Below are 8784 nucleotides of genomic sequence, written 5' to 3'. Positions count from 1 at the left end.
AAGGCCTGAGAAGTGATAAGTTAAATTGTTATGTACATTTTCAGCGTAAAACTAGCTAAAGAATTCCTTTATTATTCAATGCGGTTCACATGTAAATAAAACAAGTCAGCATTTCCAGAAAGGAACTGCAAGTAAATATATCGGGTTGGGCAACGCTTACGGGAGATTCATAATTTCTGTCATTTGAATGGGATAAAGTGGGTGTACTTCAAAGTCTTCTAGCTGCCAAATTAATCTGTTGACATATTGATTTTTTGTCGTAATATCATCCTCACATATAAGTCATCTATAGTCAGATGTCTATTCGCTCGTTGGCCAAATACGAGTTTTGTTACTAATCGCCCCGCCAGAGGGATAATAGTATGTTGAGTTACTTAATCACAGAGTACAAGTTTTGCCCTGCCAGCACACACCCTAAATATGTTGTCGTCACATTTCTTGCAAACGCAGATACCTTGTGGATATGGCACACCAGAGTAACGGCATGACAAATGCCGTGCCCATTAAGTGTACTCCGATGTCGGGCAACAGTTTCCTTGGGGCATGACGTCCCCCGTGAATGTACAGAACCTCTACTAATACGATTAACATACACTCAAAGGTTGGACAGACAGTTATTTCTAAAGGAGTTCCTACGCGAATATTCCCAAACATAACGTATGAATGCACGGAATGTACTACATTCACCATTTTACCTTACATACTGGCTGTTTTACCTCAACTGATTTCAAAGTAACCTACCCCACTCTAACCTTATTCGTAGACAAGCTATTTACGGATGGTGTTCTGCAGATGTGCCTGTTATTGTTGTTGTTGTTGTTGTTGTTGTTGTTGTTGTGTTTTTGGGGGAGGTTGTTTTTTGGTGGGGTTTTTTATGGCTGCGATGTTTTTAGTTGCCTGCCTTGGTAGTTTGTTTTTTATGGCTGCGATGTTTTTAGTTGCCTGCCTTAGTTGTGAAAGAGAAGGTTGTTGTCCTGGCCGTTAAATATTGTAGAAATTGATTTGCATTGGGCCACACCTGTTACCGGGGCAAAAAGAAAGACATGTTTTGCATAACTACCATTACTTTTCATCACTCTGTGCACGTTATTTTCAGCTGAAATTAATACTGCATTGGGTTCTAAAGATTTACTTAAAAACCGTAACAGGCATAAAATGGATAAGTAAGGATTTTGAACACAGCAAAATGGATTGGTAAGCCTGTAAGAAAGTGGTTACTCGTTTGAAATTGAACTATTCAGGAAAAAATAGTACATGCATGTCAGGCGTGTACTGTCAGGGGAGGTGAACTACCCGCATGGTTTATGTAATCAATCAACATCGGGCCTCGCCTTGCATGCTGGAACTCGGAGTCCACAACGATTTGAAGTGGGATTCAATTGAACGTAAACCGTTAAAATGCCGGCAAACGGTATTCTTCCGTCGCTTCATTGATTGACTCTCCTTAGATACATGTCAATGTTGTCATGCATGTCCTGTCTATAAAATATTTAACTTCAGCCAGCCGGAATTACAGTCATAGCCGCCATGCTGCATCATGCAAATTCAGATTTCAGCGGACATTGCAATTTTCGGGAATTCTGACCGCTTGCACAGCAACTGGCATTGAGAAAGTAGTACATTGGCCGTATTTGTGTCCGCTATCAGTATTATAGGAAGCAAACATATCGATCGCTTGCTGTAGTACAGCAGATCAAGTTCCTTTCCGCAGCTAAGCTCTTGATTGTACCGTTGACGGCAATGACCTTGATCAGGGGAGCGAACAGATTACATACAAAAAATATGTATATATATATATATATATATATATATATATATATATATATATATATATATAATATATATATATATATATATATATATATATATATATATATATATATATATATATATATACCAAAACTTGTTTGTATCTTCTCAGAGGGTAAAGTGCTCGATGCAGGGATGCAGAGCAATATTACAATAAATATGAGATCACATCAAGTATGTTTGGTACCTATTACTCGAGTTTCACGCATACACGCGATCGTCAGATAGGTAGATTTTATTGTGTGAAATTTGCTTCAGGTGCTTACATATAAGTGTCAGGTTGGGTCAAACCATTTGGTGTTGTGGGTTGGATTGAAATTTGATAAGTAAAATTTGTTTTCGTGTCGGCACTTTGAGACCAACTCGGAACGCTTGTTTAAAAGGCTAGATTTATCTGCAATAATTATGAATAGCTTCTCTGTAAGGCAAAGGTTGCATTTCTTTGACACATTTGAGTAACTACTTGCTTTTGATAGGATTGACCATGATATATTAAATGGTTTGTCCGAGAGATTTCAAGTGACAGACATATTTTGACAATTCTGTGCTGTTGGCGTATGCCTTACTTCGAAAAGATTGGACATGATTTGCATAGCGTGTTTTAAATGTGTTGTCAGTTAGACCGATGTAATGTTTCGCCTCATTGGCATCGCTTGTAACAGTAGCTTTATAGGATTTAGACTGGCAAGCCCCCTGGAGTGGGCAATTGGTCTTGATGCGGCACTTACATACGTTCCTGTAATTATAATAATTAATTTATTATAACTATGATTGATAAAATCATATTTTACACTTTGTAATCTACGTACGTACACAACCCTCTGGAAACCCGTGTTTACTTAATAATCTATACAAAATGTGCAAGTGACACCATTACGCATGTTCAGTCTACGACGAAAGTTAGTACACACTGTAGATCATTATTATATACTTTGCGCTCAGCAGTCCAAACTGATACGGTGCAGTGTGCTGTTCTCAACATGGCTCGCTTCGTTGATGTAGGTGAAACAGAACTCAGTACGCTTGCAAACTCCTAGATGATGCTGGGTTTAACACAATGCATATTATGTACGTCACAAAAGTGACCATGTTAACGAGACAAGAGTGATAAGCTACTCAATCGAAGACACACAATCATGACGGCCGTAGGCTCTCCGTTGATTTTGTATCTCGGCTACCTGCTTCTGATGCATAGATGAAAACCGGCGACAACTTTCATGATCGTACTGTTTCGACTAGTTCCCGACAAAACCTCTCCAGTATATTTGCCAACTACCTTTCAAGCACCCGTATATGTAGTTTTCCCGGTCGTCAAAATACAACAGCTATTCTCAAGAAGCCATCGGAAATTAAATTAATAGCCGTAATGAAATTTGAACATTTAAATGACATCGATGAACTATGCTGATATTGTTTGTAATTGGATGTTGTACAATTAGCGTCACATACTGGTCGAATCGATCAGCTAATACCATGCATTCGCTGCCACAGGCGTTGATGTTGATGCATGGGCATTTCTTTTTCTTTTTGCTCAGCATATCACATATTTAAGCTTTTTGAATGGCATGATATTGAAAAATAATGATTTGAGTTCGATATGGAAGGCAGGGATTTAATTACTTTGCATTTCCTTCAAAAACACATCCCTTTTTATTTGTAAATAATGAACTTCTCATTTTTTGTATTAGACGTGCGTGTACAGGGCAGTGTGGAATGTTTGTAAATGTATATAGTATACAGATTCAGGGACGATCATGCCGGATGATGTTCGAGGGCTTCAAATTCAGTTAAAATATTGTTTTATATCCCTTTTCTTCATCTACAAATTCATTATCATTGCCAACCTATAAATAATATCAATGATGTATCCCCTCCCGGCCCATGGACCCTAGCAAACTTTGCACTTCATACTGTACTCGCCTTCGCCTCAAACATTATATTGTGCAATATTTGCTTTCGTCCATGAAGGCCCGGGAGGGGATACATCATTGCTTAAGTATATCCTGTTTGGTTTTGTGGACGGGTTTACAGTAACCTACTACAGGGATGAAATACGAATCATCAACAATATATGCAGGAGGATTTACATCGTCTGATGATTGTGCGGAAACAAGCTGACAGAACACTGAGGGAGATGTCATTACACCGTAGAAAGCGTAACCAGAATGTATTAGAGATTCTACTTTTGAAAGAAACTCGCAAAACTGCAAGCACATGCGTTGATCATAGAGCGCCCCCACACAGGGGAATCTCAATCTTTGACATTATTTCTCCCTTATCTCACGTTCGTTGTCGTGTTGAAGGTGCGTTCTCATTTATGTCCATCTAATCCGTTGGCTTTGTGAAGCGGCACTACCGGCCGATATAAGGGAGCCTCAGTAATTACAGGAGGTGGGCCGGGGGAATTTGGGGAGGGTCACTTTTTAGAAAATTTTAAACGGGGAGGGTCACTTTTTATAAACCTACCTTGGAAGAGGGTCACTTTTGACAGAAGCTGATTTTATGGCCAAAGCTTTGATTGTCCTTGTGATATTTCCTGAATAGGAAATCACCAACGAAATACGCCGATTCGTTTAAATACGTACACATTAACCACAAGTTTCACAAGCAAAGAAGACGCAGTGGTATGCTACATTAAACACCTTGAACAGTTAAAACTGATGAAAGACAAGAGACCAAAAAACATATGCAACAGGTGGAAAAGTGTATATCAATTACCAAATGTACATAAATTCAAAGATATTGTTCTGGAATTTCGAAGCTGAAAAGACACCCCGATCAGACTCATCAGACAAAGAAATAACCAGGTTCGTCCGCTTTGTCGATTGCAACCGGTTTCAAGCCAAGTCGACCCAGCCTACCATCACTCACGGCCACCTTGCGCGGGATCCCCGGGCGGGATCTCCGTCGATAGAACTCAATCGTCCGAGCGAATTTCACCAGGGATCACAAGAACTGCAAGCCACGGCCACGCCGCTTCCAGCCGTTCTTATACGCCAAGACACCGACAAGAACTCCCGTTGGGGCATGCGCACTGCATCTGTCGTCATAGAAACGTCGCCTCGTTCTACGACAATATTGTTAGTTTCATGTTGGGAAAAATTGGGCATATTTCTCTCATAGACTACCATGTAGGTCTACAGTGAATCAAAGTAAAATTCCAAATCAAACCTTGGCAAAAGGGGGACTTACAACCACTCTAGTCTTATCAAGACCATTAATATCCATAATCAAGCATACCAAATGCAAAGATTTAGCTATTTTTGTATCGAAAAAAAATTATTCATAGTTTCATCATAGTCTGCCATGTATAAGAAATCTGTGTTTCAGTGAAATTCAAAATCAAATTTATTGCACAACCATGGAATTGTAACCATTCAAGTGTAATCAAGAACATTAATAAATATAAAAAATCAAGCATACAAAAATTCAAAGATTTAGGCCTACCTAGTTTTGTATTGAAAAATAGTTACATCATAGACCACCCAGTATAGTTAATCAACATTTCGATGAAATTCCAAAATTAAATTTCTTGAACAACCATGGTTTGTAACCACTCTTGTTTTTTTTCAAAAACATTAATATCAATAATCAAGTGTACGAAAATGCACAGATTTACCTATATTGTATTGGGAAAAAATATTGATTGTTTCATCACAGACTGCGATGATTGATATTTTTGGATGAAGCACTATATTAGCCACATCTTACCTTGTTATTGTTGCACAAACTATGGTGACCCTTCCTCAAATGTATGAAATACCATGTCACTTCAAACATTCTTGCGTGATAAACTGCGGCTGTCCCTCCAAAAACAACAGCCTTTCCCTCTCTAATTTGTGCCTAGCTTACATAACAATTGAACCAATTGTTATTTAAATTAGCTGATTATATTTCAGTATGCCTGGGGAGAATACTGCAGTGGTTTTGAGTGGGGTCACGTTTTACAATGTCGAACAAGGGGGAGGGTCACATTTTAGACAGGATGATAGGGGGTCACATTTTACTGTACAGGTATGCGCGGAATTCCCCCGACCCACCCCCTATAATTACTGAAGACTCCCTAAAATAGTTGTTGAACGTACGCGTGTACACATGATGTCCGTAAATAATGGTTAGGTTTTCTACTCGGCCTTCAAAGCTGTATTTTACATCGATTTGGCGAGTTGACTTTTTGGCGATCATACAACAAAACAGCGTTGGACTTCGCACGATGGATGTAGCACTTGTCGGAAATGGTAATTATATGTCACACGCTGACCGTGGTCGGTGTTTTGTAGTGTTGCGATGTAAATCAAGCTGTTTTCTGGAAGGATCCTATCAGTGGCATACATACTTACGAAAACACTCTGGTGTCAAGTCCAGTACCATCGCTGGTTTTAGTCAGTCGCTCGTGGAATTCCAGTCCTTTTGCGACTGAACAATAGAGCCGTTTACAAGTGCTCCGTGTCCCCCTGTGAACTGGGCACTCCATTGCGCTAAATGTTATAGATGCCGCTGTGATTGTAGAATAATCGCAATCATACCAATCCATAATCTAATGACAGTAGGTCGGAATTCGCAAGACAATAGTTGTAAACATAGACACAAAACAGCACAGAACAGACAGTAAATAGACGGTACACAAACAAAAAATATTCATGAAAGAAAGATATATGGACCTCTGGCCAGAAGACCAAGAAGTGATGTCAGGTGTTTCGAAAATAGTAAGCGCATCCTGCCCCAATGTGGCACCCGCAATATATCAATCTATAAGTCAGATAGGTAGTGGTCACTAACTAAGGCCCAATGTCACCGATGCCATCAGTGATCATTTGTCGAAGAGAGATATTGTATTTATCTACCAGCTTGCGATACCTAAGATCCACCCATTAAAAGAAGTTAGATGTTAACACATATACCAACCTCTTCAGGATAGACTATTGGGGCATGTCCTGTACTTCGCCCTCATATTATCAGGGCAGAGGACGGAAAATGTAATTGCCCTATGCCGCCCAGCCCCGTTTTAAAAAGGGTTTAGAGGGAAGAAAGCATTTTTGCACCAAGAGAGTCAACAAACAAAATACAACAACAAAATACAAACTGATTTAATTTATTTGGCTATGACATGTTTCTCACTACTAAGGTGTATATTTTTTACCCCGCAACACTGCCGAAATCAATAAAATTAAGTTATGTGTTTGTTCTGAACAATTTGAAATAGAAACAACCATTCTGAAAAAGTGTTTATGACGTCTTTCTACTTCATTTTGATGTTTGTGAAGAAAATCCCGGCGATTAAAAAGTCCATTTGACAGAACCCCGTTTCTGACAGTCATAATATTGTTTATTCTGTAATATATAGGCTTAGGGCCTTGCCAATGAATACAATACATGTGTTTAACAATACTTGAGCTGAACACGACATCCAACCCCTCGCATTTAGTCGTAGTTCAAGCTTGGAGCTGACGCAGCACCCGCACATGGTGAGTCTTTGTCAAAGTTTTATGTTATTGCCAGCGGTGTCTCTACCGGTCACAATATTTGAAAAAAAATCGAATTGTGATTTTCACCTCGTTCGCGTTGACTCAAATGTTTACCGGACAGGTAAAACGTTGTGAAATTTAACACGGCATCGCCCCCTTTACCATACATCTCCTCTAACCTCTTTCACAAAAGCAAATGCGTCAGATTTATTTTCCTGTTGTCCACTACATTGTCTTTTAGATCGACATGGTTTGCACGAGATCCGCAAGACCGTAACATACGGAGACGAAAAAGGCAAAAAGTTATTGAAAAGACGGACCACTGAGGAGCTGCCACCTTTCACAATTAGAAATTGTTATTTGTCAAACATTTTTCTTTTCGAATGCTAAAAGAAAGATTCAATGAGATTAGTTTGAGAAATTGAAGTACATAACGTTAGAGATAATTTTACATGGCAGAAATGCGAGTGTTAAAATCCTGTAGCCATTTCAAATAAGATTATTAGAACTGATCTTTTGACCTCATTCAAACCCCGCGGCCTCACAAAAAATTACCAGTTTAGAATTACCGCCCGTCAACTAATTATCTTCAGCTTGTTCCAGATTTTTCCCCTCAAATGTTGGTTAGTCAAGTGTACTCAACCCCTTTCTCGGGAGCTTGTACCTGGTTGGTCTAAAGGGCTCTTCCAAAATTGTGTATGGCCGCATGTGCCGGTGAGGTGTAAAACTTCATTTTGCCAGTAATAAAGTCCAAGCTACATAAAACTGACATGTATTACAACTGCATAGCATCGTTTGAGACGTCATGGAAGGTTCGTTGTTGCTTGTAAAGTATAGGCTCTTGGCGATGGCAACTGGTGGGTCAAAGGCATTGTCAAAGAAGTCATTGAAAACGAAGGTTCATACATGTTTCTATTTGGTTTGATGGTTGGTCAGCAAAATGGGACCGTGCTGTTAATTGAAAAGAAACATAAAAATCAGGGATAGTGGCAACACACCTCAACTACTTGATTGTGTTTAGTTTTTCGTGTGTTTTGTTCGTTGCTGAGTGTTTGTCATTTTTTATGTTGTTTGTTTGCGTGTTTGTGTTCTATTGCATATAGTGTTTTTGCAATTAATGTAAGAATTGTGCCATGGCGAGACGAAGCCGGATCGGTTATGTCTGAGACAACGTGCTCCTTTGAGGCTTTCGTTTCGGAACCTGAAATGTTCCTTTATCATGCAGTCGCTTGAGTAATAGAGCTAATCATGCTTGAGTTTATGTTTTTATGGTTAATGTAATTGCTATACATTTCTAACCGTATTGTTAGAATGTCTTTGTTTCAAATTGCTGTTGCTTGTGTCGAGGACGATGTGATTGCGTCCTTGGTGTTCGCTTGTTTGTTTGACAAGTCTTGCCTTCACTAATGTATCTTTTATGTTGTTGTTTAACATTGATAGACATAATAATGTGTGTTTTTTGATCAAGATATGTTTCCCTTCAGCCGCGTGACTTTATGTGGTCCTAGGC

The sequence above is a fragment of the Ptychodera flava genome, unplaced genomic scaffold (genome assembly GCF_041260155.1).
Source record: "Ptychodera flava strain L36383 unplaced genomic scaffold, AS_Pfla_20210202 Scaffold_90__1_contigs__length_430918_pilon, whole genome shotgun sequence".
Classification (NCBI taxonomy): domain Eukaryota; kingdom Metazoa; phylum Hemichordata; class Enteropneusta; family Ptychoderidae; genus Ptychodera; species Ptychodera flava.
Note: the sequence above shows the minus strand (reverse complement) of the source record.